Genomic DNA, 26972 nt, shown 5'->3' with positions numbered 1-26972 from the left:
TGTTTTCATTTAAGATAGCCATGGAGGCTTAATGGGGTCAAACAATGACAAGCTTCAAAAATCTTATTTTAGATCTGGCATCAAGAAGATGCTGGGTGAAATTCTCAGCAGCACTTGGGATAAGTGAAAAAAAAGCTCTTACATGATGAACTCAAGGATCACCATTATCATGAATGGATTGAAGGTTTTGGTGACAAATTCAACAATTAGACAAGTTTCTCCCTATTGTAATAGATTAATAAGAAAGGAAAGGATCAGGTAAAAATTAACAGCAGAAACAAAGTATACAGGTGTGATCAGGCCACACTGAGAATATTTCCTTCAGCTGTTGTCTGATTCAATTCCTGGTCAGTTTGATTCTGGAGTTTCTAGGGCTTGTATAGGACAGGACATCAGATGGAGTCTTCTTTAGCTATGAGATATGTACCATCGCCAGTCTCTGAAATTTGGCTCCCATCTGGATAATAAGAAGGGTCTGCTATTGTTCCTTACAAGGACATTTAAAGACAATCTTTGTTCTTATTGATTCCAAATCAGAAGGGTCGGGGAAATTGGAAATGTTATTTTGGAAATTGTAGTCATATATTTGAGTGAAATGGAAGAGTTTAGATACCAGTTCGGTTTACAGGTGTATAACAAATGCTTAAAGATAATTAACATGACCAGAATCTAACATCTACAAGGGTGAAACAAAATTTTACCCTCTATAATTATTTCCTTTTCTGTGAAAGATGATCATAGTAAAATAATCTGTTTGTATTAAATTTGGCCTGATTTTCTGCATAAACACAGCAAGAATAGTGATTATCTGTATAAGCTCCAGATTATTTTGCTGGAAACTTGCAAACAAGGTCCTAGGCTAATCTTTCTAAGCAGTTTCTTAAGCTTTTATAATCATATCTGACTATGCATATCTCTCTTGAATATGACTATCATATTCATACAAGTCAAAGCCTTGGTAATATATCTAATATTTCCAACTGTTTTTTGTTACAAGGAGTGATGACTCATTGAATCTGTGCAAATAACTATATTGCCATAAAAATAGAAATACACATTGAAAGCTTCTGAATTTGGAGGGATCAGGTAGGGAGAAAAAGCAAATGTTTCAATTTTGATTACAAAAGTATATCTTACCATATTGCTTATAGCTTTAAGGGGGAAAATAAAATATTTTCCTAAAATCTGGAAAAGCAAAACAATACAGACCTTGTAATAAAATAAGTTACAAAATTATTAATTATCCTCATCAGTACATTTACTCCCCTATAATTAATATTTTTCATCTTGATCTTCAGTTAGCAACTTTATGAATCCATCAATTTTCCATTCAAGTTTTTTTTTTTTAATTTATGCTTAGTTCTGTTATGGTCTTAAAGTAATAAGAAAGCTATATTCCAGAGTACATGTCAGAGTTCTTTCCATGAATCTCTCTGAAGATGAGACACTTTTCTAGTAACATTTTTGCAGGGTCTCAGAGTAAAAGAGTTATTTTCTATGAATGACAAAGCTAAGTTTAAAGATTTTATTAGAGTTCATTATCATGCAATTGACAAGCAAATTTGGTTATTCCCATGACACACAACATTTTAAGATAACAATTGGAATCATGAATAATAGTGTGGTGTGTTAGTCACTCAGTCATGTCCAACTCTTTGTGACCCTATGGACTGTAGCTCACCAGGATCCTCTGTCCATGGAATTCTCCAAGCAAGAATACTGGAGTGGGTGCCATTCCCTTCTGCAGGGGATCTTCCTGACCTAATGATTGAACCCTGGTCTCCCACAGTGCAGGCAGATTCTTTACTATCTTAGCCACCAGGGAAGTCATATGAACAATAACATATGAGGACAGATAGATGTCCAAGAATGCCATATAATTTAAGAAACACTACAGAGATGCAGTCAGTAGCAATGGGGCCTGATGCTATTATCTTAGTTTTTTGTTGTTGTTGTTAATATTTAGTCTTAAGTTGGCCTTTTCATGCTCTTCCTTCACGTTCATCAAGAAACTCTTTAGTTCCTCTTCATTTTCTGCCGTTAGAGTGGTATCATCTGCATATCTGAGGTTGTTGATGCTTCTCCCACCTATCTTGATTCCAGCTTGTAATCCATCCAGCACAGCATTTCTCATTATGTGCTCAGGGTATAGATTAAACAAACAGGGTGACAGCAGACAGCTTTGTCATGCTCCTTTCTTCATCTTGAACCAATCACTTGCTCCCTACAGCGTTCTAACTGTTGTTTCTTGACCCACATACAAGTTTCTCAGGAGACAGTAAGATGATCTGGTTTCTCCATCTCTCTAAGAACTTTCCAAAGTTTATCATGATCCACACAAAGGCTTTAGCTTAGTCAGTGAAACAGAGATAGATTTTTTTTTTTCTGAAATCACCTTGCTTTCTCTATAATCTAGCAAATGTTGGCAATTTGATCTCTAGTTCCTCCTCTTTTTCTTAACCCAGCTTGGACATCTGGAAGTTCTTGATTTGCATAATGGCAAAGCCTAGTATTCAAAATTTTAAGCACAACCTTACTAGAATGGCAGAAGAGTGCAATTGTCCAATGGTTAGCACTTTCTTTGGTACTACCTTTCTTGGTAATTGTAATGAGGAATGATCTTGTCCAGTCCTGTGGCCATAGCTGGGTCTTCCAGATTTGCTGACATAATGCATGAAAAACCTTGACGGCATCCTCCTTTAGGGACTTGAATAATTCTGCTGGAATTTCATCACATCCACTAGCTTTATTAATATCAGTGCTTCTTGAGGCCCACTTGACTTTGCATTCCAGAATGTCTGGCTCTAGGTGACAAACAAAAATATCATAATAATCCAACTCATTAAGGTCATTTGTGTTTGTTTGTTTATACAGTTTTTCTGTGTATTCTTTCCACTTCTTCTTCATCTCTTCAGATTCTACAGATTCTTCAGATTCTCTTCAGGTTGCTATCATTTTTATCCTTTATTATGTCCATCTTTGGGCAGAATGCTTCCTTGAATTTTCCAATTTTCTGAAAGAGATCTCTAATCTTTCCCCTTTTGTTGTTTTCTTCAATACATTAAGCCTTGTTCATTGAAGAAGGCTTGCTTGTCTCGTCTAGCTATTCTTTGAAACTCTGCATTTAATTGGATGTACTTTTACCTCTCTCCCTTGCTTTTTGCTTCTCTTCATTCTTCTGCTATTTGTAAAGCCTCCTCAGATAATTACTTTGCCGTCTGGTCTTTCTTTTTTTCTTGATGATTTTGTTCACCACTTCCTATACAGTATTATGAACCTCTGTCCATATTTCTTCAGGCACAATGTTAGCTAGATCTAGTCCCTCAAATCTATTCAGAGATAGATTGCAAATTCATATGGGATTTCATTTTAGTCATGTCTGGCTAGCCTACTGTTCCTCCCAGTTTTCTTTAGTTTAAGCCTGAATTTTGCTATGAGAATCTGATGATCTGAGCCGTGGTCAGCTCCAGGTCTTGTTTTTGCTGACTGTATACAGTTTCTCCATCTTTGGCTACAAAGAATGCAATCAATTTGATTTTGATATTGACCATTCGGTGATGTCCATGTGTAAAGGCATCTCTTGTGCTGTTGAAAAAGAGTATTTGGTATGAAGAGTACATTCTCTTTGCAGAATTCAGTTAGCCTTTGCCCTACTTCATTCTGTTCTGCAAGTTCAAACTTGCCTGTTACTCAAAGTATTATATTGAGGGCAGAAGGAGAAGAGGGCATCAGAGGATGAGATGGCTAGACATCATCATCAATGCACTGACCATGACCTTGGGAAAGCTCCAGGAGAAGGTGAGGGACAGGGAAGCCTGGCATGCTCCAGCCCATGGGGCCACAATGAGTCGGACACAACCAGGCGACTGAACAACAATGACAGAGATGCAATATAAAGAATGTTTTGTATTGCTTTTTATTTGGCAGTTTTTCTCATGTAATTTAACACATTGAATAAGCTTACTTAGCTTATTATTTCCCTGTTTATAAGGAAATAAAATAGATGCTAGGAAAACATGCCATTATAAAATTGTACTTAGTTATTCATTTAACCACCATGACAAAAAGATTTCAAAGGCAAATACATAGCTTAAGGAAGTTTAGGTCTTTTAATACTGAGAAGACTCAGATTTTCTGAGTAATCAAGAACTGGTAAAGACAAAATGAATATGTTTTTTTAAGGAAAAATACATTAACATCCAAGAAACTTTGTCCATTAATAAAGAGAAAAATCAAGATATAATTTTACTCCAGTATACATTTGTTATTAAAATTTATTTGTCTCTTCAAATTTAATTAAATCCATTACAATTTTAGCCAGCTTGATCACACATAAAATTCCTTTTTCAATATTATTTCCCCACAAACCTTCTATAATTTTCTATATACATTTGCTTTTGTCTTTTTTTTTCCTTTTTTACTTAGGAAAATTATTTTATTTTAGGATGAGAAATGAAGTATTTCTTGTCATATTGATAAACAAGAATGTCACAATCATCAGTTATTGCCGCCCTCCAATGTGAGCTGGTAAATGTTGTGGTTTGTGCATGGGATGGAAAAGAATGTCCAGACATGAGGTAGAAGGAGAGGAGGATAAAGTTTATTAGAATGGGAGATACTGTTAGAACAGCAAGCCAGCTCATGGAAGAACAGACTCCTTTTTCCAGCTAGAACCCAATTTTTATAGCCTCAAGACAGAGAAAATTCCTACTGAAATGGTGGTATTTAGGTGATTTATTAGGATGCTATAGGGTGGGTACTTTACTTAATATGGGGTCAGAGAACTGGCCCATTTAGATTTGGAGGTTCATGGAAATCGTTTTGATGGGGCTTGGTAAGTTCCAGAGATTTTTCTCCTGTGACCTTGGTATTGGGCTCCACACCTGTTACCTTGGTATAGGGCTCTACAGTGAGCTCAGAGAGAACTCAGGGAGGGGAATACCTGTCATCTACAAGCCACAAACTGTAGCCCCTCCCTTTGATGAACCTTGAGGAAAGGAATTGCAGGATATGAAAACACAGGATACTGGCTCTAGATAACTGAGGTGCATATCCAAGGAATGATTTCAGTGAGCCCAGACTCTTGCATCTTCCCATATATAGAAAAGCACTGCATTTCTTAACTGGATTCTTTAATTAGCAATAATCTTTGATATTCAGACTACCTGTCCTTTGTTGAAAAATTTATAACCTGGCTCCTCCATCACCTCCTTGGAGCAGTTCTCTCAGGGTTTCTTGAGATGCTGTCTCCCAGGCTTAAAGTCCTAAAACTTCACACCAAATTAAACATGCCTCTCAACTTTTAGATTGTGAACATTTTTTAAGTCAACAAGGCCAAAACTACTTTTTTTTCCCCTCCCTTACCAAAAATACATCGCCATCCTTCATACCTTCTTTTATTGAAAAGTCAAGTTTGATCTTTCACATATAGTCATTGTTGTACATCATTTCTAATAGTTTTGTAAAGAGAACAGTTCTTTTCAAAATCAATGTTGGCAACGAACTTCTATAGCATCTGTAATTTTTAAAAGTTTGTTTTTTTTGCTACAATTCCAACTTTATTGGTTCAAATGTTATTTTCTCAATTTCAAAAAATGTGCATAGCTTATGCAGAAAAGAAATGATGCTTGACAGTTATTAAAAAAAATTATAGGATACATAACTGCCTATGCACTATGCACATGTTAATTAAATTTAAACTTATCCCATATAACATAGCTAAAATAGAGCGTACACTATTAGAAAATCACTGTAAAGGTTTACTGGTTTACTAGTATCTAAGGTTCATCCTGAAATTGTTCTGCTGGACTCTGACTGACAGGACAGGCGGAGCAGCAGGATCCCCACATTGCTGCTGAGGATGGCTGCTCTGAGTGGAGTAGGCAGGATAAAAATCTGAAACACAATGCAACAACGTTTACATTAATAGCCGAGCTATGAATATTGGGATAACACCACAAGAATTCCCAGATTTGCAAGTAGTTATAAGAAATGGGTGAACTTGTTTTTAACAAAGTTTGCTGCCTGGCTGCAAATCTGGAAAGACAAGGCAACCTAGTATGAGCCTATCAAAGAGTTACTACTCCCTGACCTTGAGGAGTTAACATTGTGTGTGTGTGCAGGATAGAATAAGTGGTTGTTCTTATATTGGCCTTTTCATCTGGCTGGTTGCATAGACACTTTAGTTGCTCAATTTTCTGTGATATGAGAACAGTAGATTTCAACCATTCAAACTAAGAAATATAGTGTATATTATGACCCAGCACACACCCATGTATATAAACCCAAATCAGTAACTGAAATAAAATTTAAAAACTGACACATTTTTTTCCTGTTTTCAGGATATGTCATGCAAGAATTCTATTTTGCACTTTATAAAACTGTTTCTTTTTTATTTACATATGGATAATAAATACATATATAGTGAATTCATCTATGAATTATAAATAAAAGTGAAGGAGCATGTTATCCACTTATATATATAACATATATGTGTTTCTTAATTTAGATAAATGTTAACCTTAACTCACCAATGGTCTGTGACCACAGTTTGAAAAAGAGTAAATTGCATTAAATCCTCCCAGAGTAGGAGAAATATCTCATGGGAGTCCCACTGCTTCTTAACTTTCAAAGGGGCACTTGCTGCTTTGTCTGCCTTGTCTCAGCATCAATGCACACAGTTTGTGCAGAGTTCATTTATGCTTATTGCTTTAAATATTTTGACATTTTCTCTTTGATTCATTCACTATTCTCAGCTCTTTTACAGCCTTTTAAACTGTTAATAACCTTTGCTTTGGTGAAAATTAAGAAGGAGACCACTGTAAACTAACATATATTAGAATGCTGCAGTAAGTTAGCAAACAAATGCATTAAAATTTTTAGAAGTGTATTTTTTGTCATAATACATTTTTGCTGTTTTTGTTGTTGTTGTTTTAGTTACTAAGTCGTGTCTGACTCTTTTCCAACTCCATGGACTGTAGCCTGCCAGGCTTCTCTGTCCACTGGATTTCCCAAGCTAGAATACTGGAGTTAGTTGCCATTTCTTTTTCAAAATTTATTTTTAATGCAGCATAAATTATATTTATTAATAGATCTGAATATCTTCATCTCTGAAAAAATTTAAAAGCTAAAAGTAGATAAGCATGTTTAGCATTTATGTTTCTTATTGGAAACTTTTTTGATAGACAATGATTATTCTTTATTTAGTTTAACTTAGTAAAATCTTCCATCTTGTTTACCTTAATTTAAAACATTTGTTTTTAGTGGTTATGCATGGATTAAACATTAAACAGCTAACAATCATTTTAAGCTGTTTTTCTTATTGACAAATTTCCTAATAGAAATGGCATGGGATTTCCCTAGTGGCTCAGGAGTAAAGAATCCACCTGCCAGTGCAGAAGACACTGGTTCTATCCCCGATGTGGGAAGATCCCACACGCCAAGCAGCAACTAAGTCCACGTGCCACAACTATTGAACCAGTGCTCTAGAGCCCAGGAGTCACAACAACTGAGCCTATGTGCTGCAACAACTGAAACCTGTGTGCCCTGGAGCCCGTGCTCCACAACAAGAGAAGTTGCCACAAGAAGAAGCCCAAGCACCACAGCTAGACAGTGGCCTCCACCATCCATAACCAGAGAAAAGCCTGTGCAGCAATGAAGACCCAGCACAGCCAAAAATAAATCACTAACTAACTAAATAAAAAGAAATAGCATGAGCTCATTTGATCAGTAAACCCAGGTACAAAAAGTCCTGTGTGCCAAACATTAAATATTGATAACTCCAAAGACATTCCACTTTCATTAAATCAACAAATTTAATTAGCTTTTATTTAACAAAGATTATCTCAGATTGTGTGAACTTGAAAAACATTTAGGTTAGTTTTTGACTTACATTGGGATATGTATAAGCATATACTAGATTTATATAAACATTTCATTCTTCTTGAAGCCAATTAAACAGAGCTCTTTATAAATTAATTGGGTATATCATCTAGAGGTAGAAAGTGTCATGGGCACATAGACATATATAGTACAGAGAAATATCAAGATTTTATAGATTTTGCTTTTAAAAATTTTAGCCATGTCTCAGGTGCAAAAGTCAGAGAAATAGATTCACAAAGATTTCAATTAATTTTTTTTTTTGATTGACATGCTGTAAGAATCCATTCAAAGTTTGGTTTGTTTTGAAGCCATTTTTTTTTTCTTTCAGAAGTTTTGTGTACCAATCAAATAATGAATGCATCCTTTTACTAAAGGTTTGGAATCCTCTTAAGTGCAATTTTAAGGTGGATTCATACAAAACAATGTTTCCCAGAATGGCCATTATAATTCCAAATTATCTAAAAGTTCACCCATTTTTTTCTAAAAAGACCAAAGATCTTTTTCAAGGTACAAGTGGAATCTACCCTACTTTTGGGTTTCCTAAAGGCATTTTAATTATGAGGGGGTCCCATTTTTCAACAGCATTTTTAAATGTGATCAGGAATCACATTTTCTCTCTTTTGAACAAAATAGGTGACTTTCCATGTTGCTACAAATGGCGTTATTTCGTTTTTCATAGCTGAGTAATATTCCCTTTTGCATATGTACCATATGTCTTTATCAATTTATCTGTAATTGGGCATATAAGTTGCTTCTATGTCCTAGCTATTGTAAATATCACTACAGTGAACACTGGGCATGTATGTTTTTGAATGTTGATTTTCTCTAGACATATGCAGAGGAGTGGAATTGTTGTATCATACGGTAACTATTTTTAGTCTTTTAAGGAAACTTCATCAGTTCAATTCAGTTCAGTCACTCAGTCATGTCCGACTCTTTGTGACCCCATGAACCGCAGCATGCCAGGCCTTCCTGTCCATCACCAACTCCCGAAGTCCACTCAAACCCACGTCCATCGAGGGGATGATGCCATCCAGCCATCTCATCCTCTGTCATCCCCTTCTCCTCCTGCCCTCAATCTTTCCCAGCATCAGGGTCTTTTCAAATGAGTCAGCTCTTTGCATCAGGTGGCCAAAGTATTGGAGTTTCAGCTTCAACATCAGTTCTTCCAATGAACACCCAGGACTGATCTCCTTTAGGATGGACTGGTTGGATCTCCTTGCAGTCCAAGGGACTCTCAAGAGTCTTCTCCAACACCACAGTTCAAAAGCATCAATTCTTCAGTGGTCAGCTTTCTTTATAGTCCAATTCTCAATACTGTTCTCCCAAATGGCTGTACCAATTGTGCATTTCTACCAGCAGTGTAGGAGGTTTCCCTTTTCTCTACATCCTCTCCAATATTTAAACTTTTTGATAATGGTCAACATGTCCACTGTAAGGTAAAACCTCATTTTAGTTTCGATTTGCATCTCTCTAACAATTAGTGATTTTGAGCATTTTTTGGGTGCCTCTGGGCATCTGCATGTTTTCTTTGGAAAAATGTCTCTTTAGATCTTTTGTCTGTTGTTTTATTGGATGTTTTTGTTTGTTTGTTTGTTCCATTTTTTTTTTTTGAGCTGCATGCACTGTTTGTATAGTTTTGGAGATTAGCTTTCTGTTAGTCACTCAGCCCTTTAATCTATGTTGAATTTATTTTTGTTCATGGTGTTAGAAAATGTTTTACTTTTATTCTTTTACATGTAAATGCTGTGCAGTTTCCTTAGCAACACTTATAGAAGAAACCATCTTTTCTACACTGTATGTTCTTTTGTCATAGATTAGGCAACCATAGATGTGTGGGTTTAACTCTGGGCTTTCTATCATATTTTTTTGACCTATATTTCTGTTTTTCTGCCAGTATCATACCATTTGGATTCCTGCAATTTTGTAGTATAAAATCAGGAAGGCTGATTCTGCTAACTTTATTTTTCTTTTGCAAGGTTTCTTTGACTATTCAAGGTCTTTTGTGTTTTCAGAAAATTGCAGAGACAAGAACACTTCCAAGCTCATTCTACAAGGTTCCCAACACTCTGATACCAGAAGCAGATAAAAATATTCACACAGAAGAAGAAAATTACAAGCCAGTATCACTAATGAATATAGAAACAAAAATCCTCATCAAAATATTGCAATTTGAATCCAACAGCACATTTAAATGCACCATGATCAAGTGATATTTATCTCCCAAAGGATGCCAAGATTCTTCAGTATATACAAATTAATCATTGTGATACACCATATTAACAAGTTCAAGAAAAAAAAATGATCATCTCAATGCAGGAAAAAAATTACAAACGTCAACACATATTTACAATAAAAACTTTTCAAAAGTTGGCATTGAGAGAACATGCCACAACATAATAAAAGCCATATGCAACAAATCCACAGCAAACATCATTTGGAATAATGAAAAACTGAAAACATTTCTTTTAAGATCAGGAATAGGGCAAAGATGGCCACATTTGCTATGTTTTGTTTTTTTTTTTATAAATTTATTTGTTTTAGTTGGGGGCTAATTACTTTACAATATTGTAATAGTTTTTGCCATACACTGACATGAATCAGCCATGGGTTTACATGTGTTCCCCTTCCTGGACCCCCTACCCACCTGCCTCCCTATCCCATCCCTCTGGGTCATCCCATTGCCCTGGCCCTGAGCCCTTGTCTCATGCATCGAACATGGAATGGTGTTCTGTTTCACAAACGATAATATACATGTTTCAATGCTATTCTCCCAGAACGTCCCACCCTCACCTTCTCCCTCGGAGAGAAGGTGTTTTTTTTTTTTTAAACCTAGTTTTGGAACTCCTAGCTGCAGCAATTAGTGAAGAAAAATAAATAAATGGAATTCAAATTGGAAAAGAGGTGAAATTGTCACTGTTTGCAGACAACATGAACCTTTACATAGAAACACCTAAAAATGCTACCAGAGAACTACGAGAACTCATCAATGAATTTCGTAAAGTTGCAGGATGCAAAATTAATACACAGAAATCTTTTTTTATTTCTATACACTAAAAATAGAAGTTTTTTGTTTGTTTGTTTGTTTTTTTATATAACCTCACTGGAGAAGGACAAGAGTGCAAGGTTGTGATATTTTCTCATTTCTGAAGTGGCGCTTAGTGTGTTGTTTCCATGGCAAAGGGAATCTTCCTACTTTTTTTTTTTTTCAGCTCTGTCATTCATTCGTGTACAGCTTTTAGTGACCCCATGGACTGCAGCATGCTATGTTTTCCTGTCCATTACCAACTCCCACAGCTTGTTCAAACTCATGTCCATCAAGTCAGTGATGCCATCCAACCATATCATTCTTTGGCATCCCCTTCTCCTCCTGCCTTCAATCTTTCCCAGGATCAGGGTCTTTTCCAATGAGTCAGCCCTTCACATCAAGTGGGCAAACTGTTGGAGCTTCTGTTTCATCATCACTTCTTCCAATGAATATTCAGGACTGATTGCCTTTAGGACTGACTGGTTTGATCTCCTGTAGGCTAAGGGACTCTTTCAAGAGTCTTCACCACCACAGTTCAAAAACATCAATTTTTCAGTGCTCAGCTTTCCTTATGGTCCAACTCTCACATCCATACACGAATGATGGAAAAACCATAGCCTTGACTACACGGACCTTGGTTGGCAAAGTATTATCTCTGCTTTTTAATATGCTGTCTAGGTTGGTCATAACTTTTCTTCCAAGGAGTAAGCATCTTTGGGGACAGCAGTCACCATCTTCAGTGATTTTGGATCTCAAGAAAACAAAGTTTCTTACTGTTTCTATCATTTCTCCATCTATTTGCCATGAAGTGATGGGACCAGATGCCAGGATCTTCATTTTTTGAATACTGATTTTTCAGCCAACTTTTTCACTCTCCTCTTTCACTTTCATCAAGAGGCTCTTTAGTTCCTTTTTCCTTTCTGCCATAAGAGTGGTGTCATCTGCTTATCTGAGGTTATTGATATTTCTCCCAGCAATCTTGATTCCAGCTTGTGCTTCACCCAGCCCAATATTTTGCATGATGCACTCTGCATGTAAATTAAATAAGCAGAGTGAAAATATACACCCCTGGCATACTATTTTCCCAATTTGGAATCAGCCCATTGTTCCATGTCTGGTTCTAACTGTTGCTTTTTGACTTGCATAAAGATTTCTCAGGAGACAGGTAAGTTGGTCTGGTATTCTTGAAGAATTTTCCACAGTTTGTTGTAATCCACACAGTCAAAGGCTTTAGCATAGTCAATGAAGCATAAGTAGATGTTTTTTTCTGGAATTCTCTTGCATTTTCTGTGATCCAACAGACATTGTCAGTTTGATCTCTGGTTCCTCTGCCTTTTTTTAATTCCACCTTGAACATCTGGAAGTTCTTGGTTCATGAACTATTGATTCCTAGCCTAGATAATTTTGAGCATTGTTTTGCTCACATGTGAAATGAATGCAATTTTGCCATAGTTTGAACTTTCTTTGGTATTGCATTTCTTTGGGATTAGAATGAAAACTGACCCTTTCCTGTCCTGTGGCCACTGCTGAGCTTTCCAAATTTGCTGGCATATTGACTGCAGCACTTTAACAGCATCATCTTTTGGGATTTAAAATAGCTAAGCTGGAATTCCATCTTTTTATTTAGCAGGAGATAAAATTCCCACGTGATTAATGTCCTGCATTGTACCAGTAGAAAAACACCATTCTTATCTTCGTTCCTCTTTCTTATTATGCAGAGTGCAAGAGTAGTGTGAGGGTGAGAGTTCCCCTGCAGGACTTCCCTACTCCACTAAAAATGATGTTTCTTTTGTTTTCATTGTGGCAGTGACAAAGATGTGTAGTACATCAGTTCAGTTCAGTCGCTCAGTCGTGTCTGATTCTTTTCGATCCCATGAATCGCAGCATGCCAGGCCTCCCTGCCCATCACCACCTCCCAGAGTAAATGGAGGTGAGCAAACAACAACAACAACAACTAGAAGTCAACACTACTTATTTTAAAAATATATTTGCTACAACAACAATAATGAAACCTCCATAAAAGCCAAGATTTTTGTCTCTCTTTTTTTTAACTTCCAGGTACAATATCTAACATGTAATAGATATTCAACATAAATTTGTAAAATAACTGAAAATAAATCTTATTAAGTGAGCATTATAATTAATCCCAATTTACTTATGTAGAGAATGATTCATTGACTAGAACAGAGAAAATTACTTAAAAATATAACAGAAGCAAAAGTAAAACTATAAATCTTAACTTTTCATAACAGAAATCTTTTGTAGAATTACACTCTACAGGAAGCCACAACACAGCTATACCTCATAGAGTAGCTATCTATAATCTTCCCAATTAAGGTTTTATAAAATGAAAAGTTGGAAAAATGTTTGTTGATCCTGCTACATCACTACCAGGAGGGCAGTTATCAAGCTTTTTCTGCTATCATTGTATGTTTACATCTAATATTGTGCCCAAATAATGCAGAATATTCAATAGAATATTATTAAGCAAATTAGTTTGGGATGTACACCTATATAGTCAAAAGTAAATATGTGTGTGCTTTCATGCTGTTGCTTCAGTTGTCTCCAGCTCTTTGCAACCCTATGGACTGTAGCCTGCCAGGCTCCTCTGTCCATGGGATTCTCCAGGCAAGAATACTGGACTGGATTGCCGTTCCCTTCTCCAGGGGATCTTCCAGGCCCAGAAATTGACCTGCCAGTCTCTTATGTCTCCTGTGTTGGCAGGCAGGTTCTTTGCTACCAGCACCACCTGGGAGTATATGTATATATACAACTTTAATAAACAATTTAAAGGGAAGACATCTTAGTTTATAACTGTTTTAAATTTGAATAGATGAGTTAAATAAAAAATAAGTGTAAAAACAATCCTTCACAAAAAGGATATCAAATCCAAAGATCCTGTGTCATCAGGGATTATTATTTGGGCACTCTGACTCAGTATTTAGAGCCTAGGTATCAAGGATAGAGATGTGAGAAGATTTGCAAATATCACTAGATTATAGACTATGTAAGGTTTTGTCAGCCATATTAAATATTTTAATCTTTAGTAAGAGTTGGTGATAAGCCTATGGGAAAATGTCAGCAGTCAGAAAAAATTTCCCAATTTGGAAGCAATTTTTTTTTTAAATGTATATTTCATTATCATAACTGCACACTTTGAAGTTGGTCAGGTTCATGTTTTTTAAACTGGTATAAATTTTGAAACCACTTTTATTTGTCTTGGATTTAGATTATATTAGTAGATGACTTCATGAATATCAGACAATTTATTATCTAAAATTCATATTCTCTGATAACAAACAATATTGAAGTTTAAAAGGAAGATTAGCAAACTAGGAGTCAACGTTTAAGAAGTTATCATACACTTTTTTGTTTTGGTCCGGTGAGTAACCATTATGTCTATCTTTCATGAATTCATTGAATAAATATTTGATAAACAATTGTATTGGCCAGACTGTGTTCCAGGTTTGGAGTATACATCAGGGAGAAAAGCAAAGTACTCTGCTCTCATGTATCTTCTATTGGCTTTGTGAAGTGAAAGTCGCTCAGTCCTAGTTGACTCTTTTTGACCCCATGAACTATACAGCCCATGGAATTCTCCAGGCCGGAATAGTGGAGTGGGTAACCTTTCCTTTCTCCTGGGGATCTTCTCAACCCAGGGATCGAACCCAGGTCTCTCACATTGCAGGCTGATTCTTTACCTGCTGAACCACAAGGGAAGCCCCTATTGGCTTTGAGTAGACAAAAAACAATAGCATAAATGAAAATATAATATACCAGAAGATGATCATTGCAATGATAAAAAATAGCCAGTGGATAACTGTTTTTGTAGGTGTCATAAGAGGTTTCTTTCCTAAAAAAAAAAAAAAAAAGAATTGTAGATAATCAAAGCCCAAAGATTTTGTATCTTATTTCATTTGTTGAATGGTTGAGATCTTCACAGGATAATCTTTTTGAACATTTAGCCTAACAAGTTGAAACAGTTTGAGCCAATTTAATTCACAGTCCTGAACATATAACACTTTTTATTTAAGCAACTTTATTACAAATTTTCTATTGTGCCTACTCCTAGAAATCATAAAAATATAAAAAAAAATGATGTGACTACATATTAATATTAAATATTAGGGGTTATCTTCCCTTCTGGGGAAAGAATTCCAATCTATTCATAATTTAGTATTATGGAATATTAAAGGACAATTGTCTGTAATTAGTAGGTTTTTTAATCCTTCTTAAAAAGTAAATTACTGAATGTGTGAGCTTGCTCAGTTATATCCAACTCTTTTGTGACTCTGGATTGTAGCCCACCAGGCTCCTCTGTTCATGGGATTACCCAGGCAAGAACACTGAAGCAGGTTGCCATTTCCTACTCTGAGAGATCGTCCCAACCCAGAGATCAAACCTGTGTCTCCTGCCTTTTCTTCCTTGGTAGGAGGATTCTTAAACCAGGAGCCATTTGGGAGGCTTGAAATATTGAATAAATAGATAAAAGCATTGACTTAATCAAGTATTTTGAACTTGGTCCAAATATGGTTTGTCTGGTCACCTTGGGGACTTTGTAGCCTGGTGACTCTGACATGTTAAAATGAGTAATTTCAGAACATTTTCCTTTCTTTCTCCTGCCCTTTCCCTCTGCCTGCCCTCTCTTCCTCCTTTTCCTCTCCTCTTCCTCCACTTCCTTCTTTTTCTTGCCTGAATACTAATGCCAGCATTTTCTCCTGTTAGTTCCGAAAGTCTCTTGTGGCCAATACAAATAGGTAGAATAAAAATAGACCTCAGTAGATTTTTGAAAATGTATCTAGCCTCTCATTTCATTATTAAAAAATATCAAATAATGTCAGGCAAGTGTTCAACAGACTGAAGCAAATTGTATAAAATATTATAAACATGATACTCATGGGATCTAAAAGGTGAGATAAAGACATACACAAAAGCACTTACCAGAAAGATAAAGAAAGACAAGAAACAAGGACAGAAGGAAGAAAGAAAGGGAAAATACACAGTATATGCAGTAAGTGAGAGGTTGTGAATTTGTTTTATTTATTAACAGTGAGATATTTTAGTTTGTGACATTTTAGTTTGAGATAGTGACATGATTTACAATAAGTATAAAATACAAAATCTCCTTAACAAGATGAAAATATCATTAGCTTATTTGGCAAGTGTGACTCTAGGTGTAAGCAGTTCATGGTTTTCATTAATAAATACTGAATGAAATGTTTGGTACCGCTGATAAACTCCCAAAATTTCTTCTTTAAAAAAATAGAAACATTCTTGCAGGATATTGAGTGGGAAGAGATCTAATAGAAGATGCTTAGTCTTTGAAGCCGGAGAAGGCAATGGCAACCCACTCCAGTACTCTTGTCTGGAAAATCCCATGGACGGGGGAGCCTGGTGGGCTGCCGTCTATGGGGTCGCACAGAGTTGGACACGACTGAAGCGACGCAGCAGCAGCAGCAGCAGCTGCCTTTGAAGCATCCTTTTAGGGGTGAGTTAGGTGTGATTCTCATTTTCTATTGAATAGAAAATTAAAACCTTCCCTTTTAAAACTTTAGAAGTTTTGGTAGATATTTGTAGCCACATCATTAGCATTTTACAAGTTTCTGCTTAAGAGAAAGATTCTTTTAATTAATTAGTTAATAATCCCTTCAGATATGACCCATATTAGCCAATACTGCTTATAAATTAAGTGCTATCTCTGGTTTACTGTCTTGTAGATTATTCTGGCTGAGCAGAATCTAGGAACAAACTCTTTATATAATGATAGAGTCATTAGTCTCTATGTATTATGAAATCCTTACTTTTAATTGGATATTATATAGTTTGAAAGTTATTTGACAATAGCAAGCTCATGTAAAGGGACTTGAATCCAGATGGGTACTGAAACTTCCATTGTCATCTGGTATTAAGTGTAATCACTGCTTGTTTAAATTTCATAATTACTTTTTAAAAATAGCTTTTGATGATATAAATGAATAAATAATGTTTTAAAAATAATAATAGCAATGATAGGAAACTTTTTAACAAGAAAAATAAAAGAAAGAAATTATCTAAGTAAAGAATAAAAATGCAAATGATAAAAGCCATAATCCCAAATATACAAACAATGTACATTAGTAAGAAGAGAATAGTTTAAACCAGCCTTAAAATTATTTCTCATACTAAGGCTAACATTTGCTAAAGGGGAAACATTTAAGTTCTCATTTTTTAGTTCCTTGACTTTGGAGGTATAAAACTACTACAGTGATTTGCCTCTGTAAATCATCAAGTTGTACACACTGCAGATCCATGAGGATATTGATAATTAAGTAACACCAATTAAATTGGTTTCTAAGACTTGAAACCACTCAAATCTGCTGAATCAAAGCTCCATGATTAAAGCCCTTCTCACATTTTGGTAATTCTCATTTTGGAGATTCTCTAAAGTTAAAAAAAATATAGCTTTGATTTAAAAAATTCCACATGTGTCTTTTTAAAGAATTTCTTAAAATAACAGTAAAGAAATTTGAGAGTGACTCTGTGGAAACTAATTTAATTCACTCAGCTCTTGTTGAAAAAAACGACTCTTTTAAAAGTTTGTGCTATTTAGGTTCATTCTAAATTTTAAAAGTTGTGAAAAATTGATGAGAACCCTCAGATAATAAAATATAATCTTTTATTAATAGTTTTAAAGTTGAGCTATGTCATTAGTAACTTATAAACTACCATGTATAACTGCAATCATTTATTCTTTAAGTTCATATACTTTTAAATCATTATATTTTGATTAATCTTCTAACCTATATTCAGCAGAACTGCCATTTGAAAGTATTTTCTCTAAAGAGAAACTAAATATTCTTCAGTGGCACAAGATAATCTAATTATTTGATATTGAGAAATAAAAAGTTCACTGAGAATAGTATCAAAAATATGTTATTTGCTAATAGAAAATTTGAAACAGTTATCTCATTATGTATTCATTGCATTGTGTTAAGGAATTAAGTTTTATATAGAAGTAATTTCAATGATGTTGTTAGCATATTTTAACTCTGATCAGCATACAAACAAAATAATGTCAATTCTTTAGGAATACCAGGAAAACGAGAGACTGTGAATAAATATAGACAAAGTTATAAATTGTGAGTGAGTAGAACAAAAACAATTAAAAGAAAAATAGTCAATATGCACCCTGTATGTGTTTTTTTTTGCAAAGAGGGAGTATTATTTTTATTGCAAGGACGGAGTTGCCTTTATTTAATGTCATGACCCCAAACTCACACATATGTGCATATATACTCTACATACACTCTCTCTACTTTATGACTGTTCAAACTCAGGTGGTTTAAGAGAAGGAAAATGGAAAATCCCATCATGAAATCACTTGAATGCACCAGAGAGCCCACTATAATGTGGAAGCTTTGAGAATAATAAACTTTTACTTCACCGTTGGCAACATTCATTCCAATACGTGTTCCCTCCTATTTATGTGATGAACAAAGTAATAAAAATATTTTAAAAAAAGTATCACTGAATTTGTTTCCTTAGTAGTTAAATTTTGAAATTGATATGTACATTTAATTATCTTATTAATTTTCTTAGTGAACATTTGCTTCTTAAATATTACAGAAGACAGATTATGAATACAATGAGTAATATGTATTTGCAACATGATTTTAGAGATACTAAATCCTCTTAATATGTAAGAATGCATATTGCCTAAAGAACCTAGCTATATACAAATACACTTCTTTTTCACCATTATATTTTCCATCTTCACAATTTCACATTTTACATGAATTAAAATTCTGTTTCAGGCATGACAGTTCTTGTTTTAATGATATCACAGTTTCATAAGTAGTGTAAAGATCTTATGAAAATGTATTACCAATTTCTCCTTCCCATTCTTGTGCCAATATTGTAGATATTTATTTAACATCTCCTTGTAAACACAGGATGTACAATTAATTGTTTATACATTGAAACATGTTTTTCAGCAATCAAAACATAGAAAATTACATTTTGCCTTCATTTTTCCAATTTTGTCACTTTTCACTTCTTTGCAAACATCCAAGGTTATGATATATGCAAAATTTATTCCACCTAAAAATTCCCCTAAACATTTTCTGTAGTGTATGCCTGGTGGAACAAATTTCCTAAGCTCTTATTTGTTTGATAAAAGCATTTACTTCTCCTTCACTTTTTAAAGATATTTTTTGTTGAATATATAATTCTGTTTGGACATATTTTTCAAGACTTTAAAGCTGTCACTTCATTGTCTACTTGCCTTATGGTTTCAGATGGGAAAACTTCTGTAGATTATATGAAATTATTTTTCAAGATTTTATTTTTTGTTTTTAGTATTTAAAACATAATGTGTATCAGTGTACTCTGTTTTCACTTTTTTTGTTTTGGTTTTGTTTTTATTTTTGTATTTATCATGCTCAGTGTACTTTGAGACTGTTGGATCTGTGGTATTATGTCTGCCATTAATTTTGGTGATTTCTTAAATATAATCTCTTCAAATATGTAATTATCCTTATTTACTCTTTCTCTTCTTCTGAAATTCCAGAACACATAATGTCATGGTTTGCTCTTGGCCAGCAGCTATTGGATATTCGTTTATGTTTTGTTTGCATTTACCCTATATTTTCTCATTGCATTTCATTTTGGCATTCTCTATCAACCTATGGTTACTCTTTCATTGGTCAGTAAATGAATGAGCTTACCAAAGATAGTATTTTAGTTTGAATAGATTGTTTCATTTTTAACAATCACATTTGATTCTTGTAGTTTCTATCTCTCTGCTGAAGTGAATAATCAGAGTTTGCATGTTGTTTGCTTATCGGATTAGAACTTTTAAGATAACTATCACAATTATTTTGAATTTCCTTTCTGATAGTTTTAGTATTTTTGTCATTTGAGTGTTGTTCTAATTATTGCCCTGTGTTTTCAGATTCTGCTTCTTTTCTTACTTTTTGATTTATTTTGTATTTGGTTTTATTTTTGAAATCTGGGAAAATAGTATATTATATATACATATATGAGAGAGAGACTAGTACAGATTTTGTCCAGTTTTGGTCTTAGTGTGAGGTGCTTGTTAATCTACTCAAGAGTTTGGCTTCACGTAATGACTTCTGTTGCTTAATACAAGATTTGAAGTTTTCTGCTGGTATGAGCACTAGAGACTTCTGTAGTCTTCAGAGCTTTTACACTGTAAAGGAAGCCCATTTAAGTCTCCAGTAGACCTATATGTTGTTCTAGTTTGATTGCTCTATATGCTTATATGGTGTTAAGCAGCACAAGCCCCAGGTAAACACATATTTAGTCCCCATCGCTTTCTAAAGACTTCTGTCACTGTCCACATTTTGGTCTGATCATTTGCCCTGTGTCCTCAATGTTTTCATAAATCCATGAGATTTTTGGAGTCTTTCCATTTTTGTCTTCTTTTATGGATGGGAGTGACATTCTACCTAGCTCCCAAATTTCTACACTAAAAATAGAAGTCTATTTTATTAGCTTTAAAATGTAGCTCTCTAATAAAATTCTCTATAAATTAAATGGCCTTCCCTGATAGCTCAGTTCATAAAGAATCCATCTGCAATGCAGGAGACCCTTGTTCGATTCCTGGGTTGGGAAGTTCTGCTGGAGAAGGGATAGGCTACCCACTCTAGCGGGTAATACCACTTTAGTGGTAGCTACCCACTCTAGGCTACCCATTCTTGGGCTTCCCTGTGGCTCAGCTGGTAAAGAATCTGCCTGCAGTGCAGGAGACCTGAGTTCAGTCCCTGGGTTGGGAAGATGCCCTGGAGATGGGAAAGGCTACCCACTTCAGTACTGTGGCCTGGAGAATTCCATGGGCTGTATAGTCCATGGGGTCACAAATCTTTTGTGTACTTATTAATCACATTTATTGTAACTCAGTGTCTGAATTTCAGTGTTTATCTCTTCATATTCTTCTCTTGGTTTTTAGTCATTTCTTCTTATCAGCCAACATGCAAATTTGATTCCAATACAACATATAGTGAATAAAATATTTATCACAATGATGCAAGCTCTGGTTAGTATCACCTTCTCCTGAAATGAAGTTGATTGTTCAATATAGCTTCCAGTTAGAGCATGAGCAATCATTTAAATCTTTTTTTTTTTTTTAATGAGCTGTCTAAAGCTATATTATGGTTAGCTGTGTTAGTTTGTTTGCTTAATTTCTACTAGAGAAGTACATTAAGACCACATAATTTCCAGGGTCCTAACTGGGGTATCGGAGAAGGCAATGGCACCCCACTCCAATACTCTTGCCTGGAAAATCCCATGGATGGAGGAGCCTGTAGGCTACAGTCCATGGGGTCGCCAACAGTCGGACACGACTGAGCGACTTCACTTTCACTTTTCCCGTTCATGCACTGGAGAAGGAAATGGCAACCCACTCCAGTATTCTTGCCTGGAGAATCCCAGGGATGGCGTAGCCTTGTGGGCTGCCGTCTATGGGATCGCACAGAGTCGGATACAACTGAAGCGACTTACCAGCAGCAGCAGCAGCAGTAACTGGGGTATACACCAGATGTTCCATAACTGATTTGTCCTTGAGCCCAATTATTTTCTCCCAAACATGTGAAACTGTGGGACAACTCATTTTGGGGCCATAACTACCTGCCACCTCTTTCAACTAACCTCATAGGCTCACAGCTCCCATCTCTATGTATTGGTAAATTTCTTTAAGGAACAAGAACTGAAGAAAACTGAACTCACCCAATGTCTTTTTCCTTCAAGTTTTGGCTACTCTATTCTTGGCTCTCCAGGTATCTCTAAGATATCTAATGTTCAGTAATTTACAGTGTGATGTTTAGAATTATCTATAAAAACATGCTTTGATATTCCTCTAAATATTTAAAGTTGAATATAGAAGTGTTTGATCCTATCTTGCTATTTAAACTGCTTATTAACTATTATCTTTTTTGTCATCTAGTAAAACTTCTTTGACATCCATGGCTACTGCTTTCTCCTTGGATTCTGGTAACACATTGTATATAGCCCTGTAATACAATGTAATGAATTATTTTATGTTTAATCATTTCCCTGCCTTCATTCTGTATAGATTATGAAACTTAAATGTTGTGTATAGTATTCAACACTTTGAATGATCACAATATACAAGAATTATATTTAAATAAAATAAAACCAGTCCCTCAACAACATTGTTAAATTTATTTTATAATAGTATATTAGCTGTAAATAATTGCATAAAGCATACACTTTCCTGCTAAATCTTTAGCCCATGAAACAAATACCCATCTTTGTACTAATCTTGTCACTTCTTTCAAATTCTTTTGGAGAATGATCACTATTCATCCGTTATATAGTTCATGCACAGACAGCAGAGCATTTCATTGTATTATTCTCTTGTCTCCTAATGGAAACTCTCTAGATATTTTACAGTAATGGATTATCAAAGAAAGAAATTGACTGTCATGGATAGAAGTGTAGCACAGAAACAAAATTTGACAATTCTAGAAGTGAAATTAGTTGTGGTAAGTTTTTAAAATTTGCAACAATAAAGCAAATATAGGGCTTGATTTAGGCCTGCATGAAAATAAGATATGAACTGTATTGAAAAAGTCTGAGGAATATTATAACAGGGTAAACTCTTCAATATGTTTTAGTTTAAGTTACACTAGGAACAGAAGGCAGCTTATGGTTGAAATGAAGTAGGTACTTTTATAGTGGAATAAATACTTCCACAAAGAAAATACAAATCTCTTTGGCTAGGATTCTGGTCAAAGCATGAAAGTCAGCTGCAAAAGTGAGTAAAATGAGAATTACAAAGAGATTGAAAGAGAATTTGAGAATATTAATTTTCTACCACCAAAAATTGATTTCATGAATTCAGAAGATGGACTACCTTGATTAATGTTAGCTATCTGGTTAAGCCATTAATGTCAATAATGTTGCCACTGTGAAATTTGCAGCCAGATTCCAAGAATTAGTTAAGATAGATGTTTGTAACTAAAAATATAATGATATCTCAGAGAGAGTAACAAGGCAAATTTCTTACATCAAAGGAACTCTCAGAGATAAATCCTGAGTTTGAAATCACAAAGGATGAAATGCTGGAAAGCTAATCCAAACTTAGAAAAAAGTGTAACAATTCACATGTGTGCGTGCACACTAAGTTGCTTCAGTCATGCTCAACTCTGTGATCCTAGGGACCATAGCCCACCAGGCCCTTCTGTCCATGGCATTCTCCAGGCCAGAATACAAGAGTGGGTTGCTATACCCTCCTCCAGGGAATCTTCCTAACTAGGGGTTGAACCTGTATCTCCTGTGTCTCTGGCATTGGCAGATGGCTTCTTTACCACTAGCACCATCTGGAAAGCCCCACAATTCATAAAGACATAGAAATGAAACTCTCTACATATCATAACTCGTAAAATGAGAAAGAGACAGACACCGTTTAAAATACTTTTCATAAGGTTTTACAAAGAATCAAAACAAAACATTTAACTCTCAACATTTCTTGTATTTTAAATTATAGTGTGCTAAATAAATATCAGTTTTATGTGTTGTTTTTTTGTTGTTGTTTGTTTGTTTTTTTAATTATCTTATAGATTCATAAGCAATGCTGAAACAGGAGGGAAGGGGTAAGGGCACAACTTTTGAAAGAATGACATAGCCCAAGGATACAATATAAACAGATTAGAATCAAGTGGGCCCAATATGGCAGACAAGTCAACTTGGACTAGACCTTGATCCTCAACTGCAAGGTAAATGACACACCCAGAGAAGCCATGACAGTTCCAAGGCACCATCAAAAGACCAAAAATTGGGCAGTGGCCCAATTCCTTGAAATCTCCACCCCTTCCTCAAATAGTTTGAATGATCCTCCCAGTCATTAGCCTGTGAAATTACCCAGACCATAAAAGCTAACCAAGCCAAATTTCAAAGTGGGAGACTCACCTTCTGTGATGGCCCACACACTGTGGAGTATGTTTTTCTCTAAATAAACCCACTTCTTACCTACCACCTTGTTGAACTGAAGTCTTTCTGCAATGACACATCAAGGTCCTGAACTTCATTAGGTCCTGAAATCAAGTACTCACTCTGGTTTTTGGCTGGATTCGGGTCCCAGTCATGTGAGTAAGAGTCCCAAACTGGGTTTTAGGTGGGTTCAAAGTCTGGTAACGTGGGTTCAAGTCCCAATCTAAGGTTAACAGCTTCATTACTAATAATATTGCACTAATATGTTGATGTGAAACATGAAAAAGATCTCTTCTTTTTTAAAAAAGAATATGAAGTTAAAACTTTAAACACAAATTTTTAATTTTTAAAGAATATATTTTAACATACATGTTAATGTAATTGTCAACTTAAAAATCTTTAAATCCTAAAAGCTGTTTTATTTGGTGGGAATTTTTAGGACTTTAAGTCTGGAAGACAGCATCTCAAGTAAACCTGAGAGAACTGCTCTGAGGAGGTGAGGGAGGCTCCAGGTTATATTGAAGTTTAGCAACAAAGGGCAGGTAGTTTGAATGGTGAACATTTGTTGTTGTTGTTGTTGTTGTTGCTGTTTTGTAAATTAAAGAAAACCAGATATCCTAAGTTAAGAAAAGTGAAAGTGAAAGTCGCTCAGTCATGTCTGACTCTTTGCGAGTCATGGACTATACAGTCCATGGAATTCTCCAGGCCAGCCTACTGGAGTGGGTATCCTTTCCCTTCTCCAGAGGATCTTCCCAACCCAGGGATTGAACCCAGGTCTCCTTCGTTGCAGGTGGATTCTTTACCAGCTGAGCCACAAGAGAAGCCCAAGAATACTGGAGTGGATGACCTATCCCTTCTCCAGTGCATCTTCCTGATCCAGGAATTGAACCAGGGTTTCCTGCATTCCAGGCAGATTCTTTACCAATTAAGCTATCAGGGAACCTCCCCCAAGTTAAGGAATTCAATGCTTTTCTTTGATTGGAAAAATGCGAGAGTTTGGACTCACTGAAATCTTTCATTGATTTGCACCTCAGCTAACTGGGGCCAATTTCCTGTATTTTCATATCTTGAGATTCCTTTCCTCATGGTTCAGTTTGGGGAGTGGCTACTATCTGATGGCTGCTTGATGGCAGATATTCTCGATTTGGAGTTCTCTCAGTTCATTAGCTCACATTGGAGGGCTGTAATTACTGATGAATATGACATCCTTGTTTACATATATGGCAGAAAATATTCCAATTCTCAGAATACAAAATTTAATTAAGCTAAAAGCAATACATATAGGCTTAAAATATTTAGATCTTGGGATATTTCATATACATATACATATATGAACATATATTCATAAATTAAACATTGCAAAATTTTATATAGAATATTTATTTGCATCCCCCAAGTAATGAAGCATTTAACAACAAGTTAGGATGTAGACACAGTGTTTGGTCCCTACAGTATACTAAGGTCACTCTGCCAGATTATTGTCTTATCATATGCTGGTAAAATATATCTTTCTTATATTATTTCTAATGTTTTATGATTCAATATATTATTAAAACACATGACATCTTTTAAGTTGTTGTGATACTTTTGAATAATTTCTAGTTTTAGTAAAGCATAAATTTATTAAATTAGGCAGGTTTGGAAACCAAAAATTGACCATGTTAAGATAAAGTTTATTTTTGAGAACACCCATCCATATTTTAATAAGAAAGCACAGTTTAAATGCTTGCATATATTGATTTTTATTTTCTCTTGAAGGAAAAACTTTGTTTCCTTATGCCTGAAGTAAAAATAATGAAAATTTATGACTATAGAAAAATGAGTTTAGAAGATTCTGATAAATATTACAAAAGCTGTGTGCAAACACACTAATAATAAAATGGTATTTTTCTTACTTCTGCTTCTATGCCAAAGAAAGAGGAAACCAAATTTAAAAGAAGGTGGTAAAGGTCCATGGAGGTGGAAGGTGGTGAAAAGAGAAGTCAGTTTTTTCTTTTTGTTTTGTTTGTTTTAGATGTTTGGTTAACTGACATTTTAGAATCTCCATTCAGTTGGAATATATATCTAAGTTTTATCTCCAGTCTTCAATTCAGTGGCTGTATTTTAGGGTTTAATGATCATTTTGAAACATATACGCAGGCACAATAGAGAAATGAATGAACTTGAGTGATTGTCCAGATATGCTATATTTATGAGAACTCAATGATCTTATCAGTTTTCCAGTATGCCTATAACACCACTAGCAGAGGAAAATGTTTTATTCACATCAAACTCTAGAGCTAAGCATGGAAGGGACAAAGTTTGTATTAAAGTGATTTACTCCAAAGTATATCTTAATTGCAATTATTTTAGTGCATACTGTTTACTTATGGCCCATGAGACCCAGCACTCCTGTGTAAGTGTCTTTGCACTAGGAATGATCCTGTATTCCATAAGCTCTGCTCATCCAGAATTCCCTGGTACTCCAATGTCTGGCTTTGCAATTTCATTTCTTACTGAAATGTATATGTATAAAAAAATTGAAACCCACAAACAAGCAAAACAAACAAAAACAATAATAAAAGTGGTGGACTTTGTTGCCCAAAGTAAACTTGATGACTAGTACTGACAATATCTATATTATATATGTCCAAACTTCATGCTTTACTATGATGATACATAATGTCAGTTGGAAATAAGGTTTATCTACTAATTTAGACAAAGTTAAGTTTGAATCTCAGATCTCTTGTATTTCTTCCTTATACATACTTTATCCCTACCCTTGATGTAATTTAATATGGTTTATATTTTAGAAGGTTGACTTCAAAGTGTTTTGCAATTATACTATTTTTCAATACAATTATAAAACAAAATAACTTCAGGGATGCACCTAGAAGACCACAAAATAAGTTCAATTGCATAGAAACAACACTTCTGCATGTATTTCTGATTTATTTGAATCCAGTCCTCTTCTACTTATTCTCCTTATTATCTTTTAAAATAAACCTTTAATTCAGGTTGAGAGATCTCTCCTTCCATTGTTGCTTGATGACATAGTGAATGTTTTCTCCTTGTCTGCATACTCTTTCCAAAGCTTTCTCTAACTTCTCCTTTATGTTCTGGTAGGAGACAG

This window comes from Giraffa tippelskirchi, chromosome 9, assembly GCF_054371585.1.
Source record: "Giraffa tippelskirchi isolate mGirTip1 chromosome 9, T2T-mGirTip1v1.2.pri, whole genome shotgun sequence".
Taxonomy (NCBI): Eukaryota; Metazoa; Chordata; class Mammalia; order Artiodactyla; family Giraffidae; genus Giraffa; species Giraffa tippelskirchi.
This window is presented reverse-complemented; position numbering follows the sequence as displayed.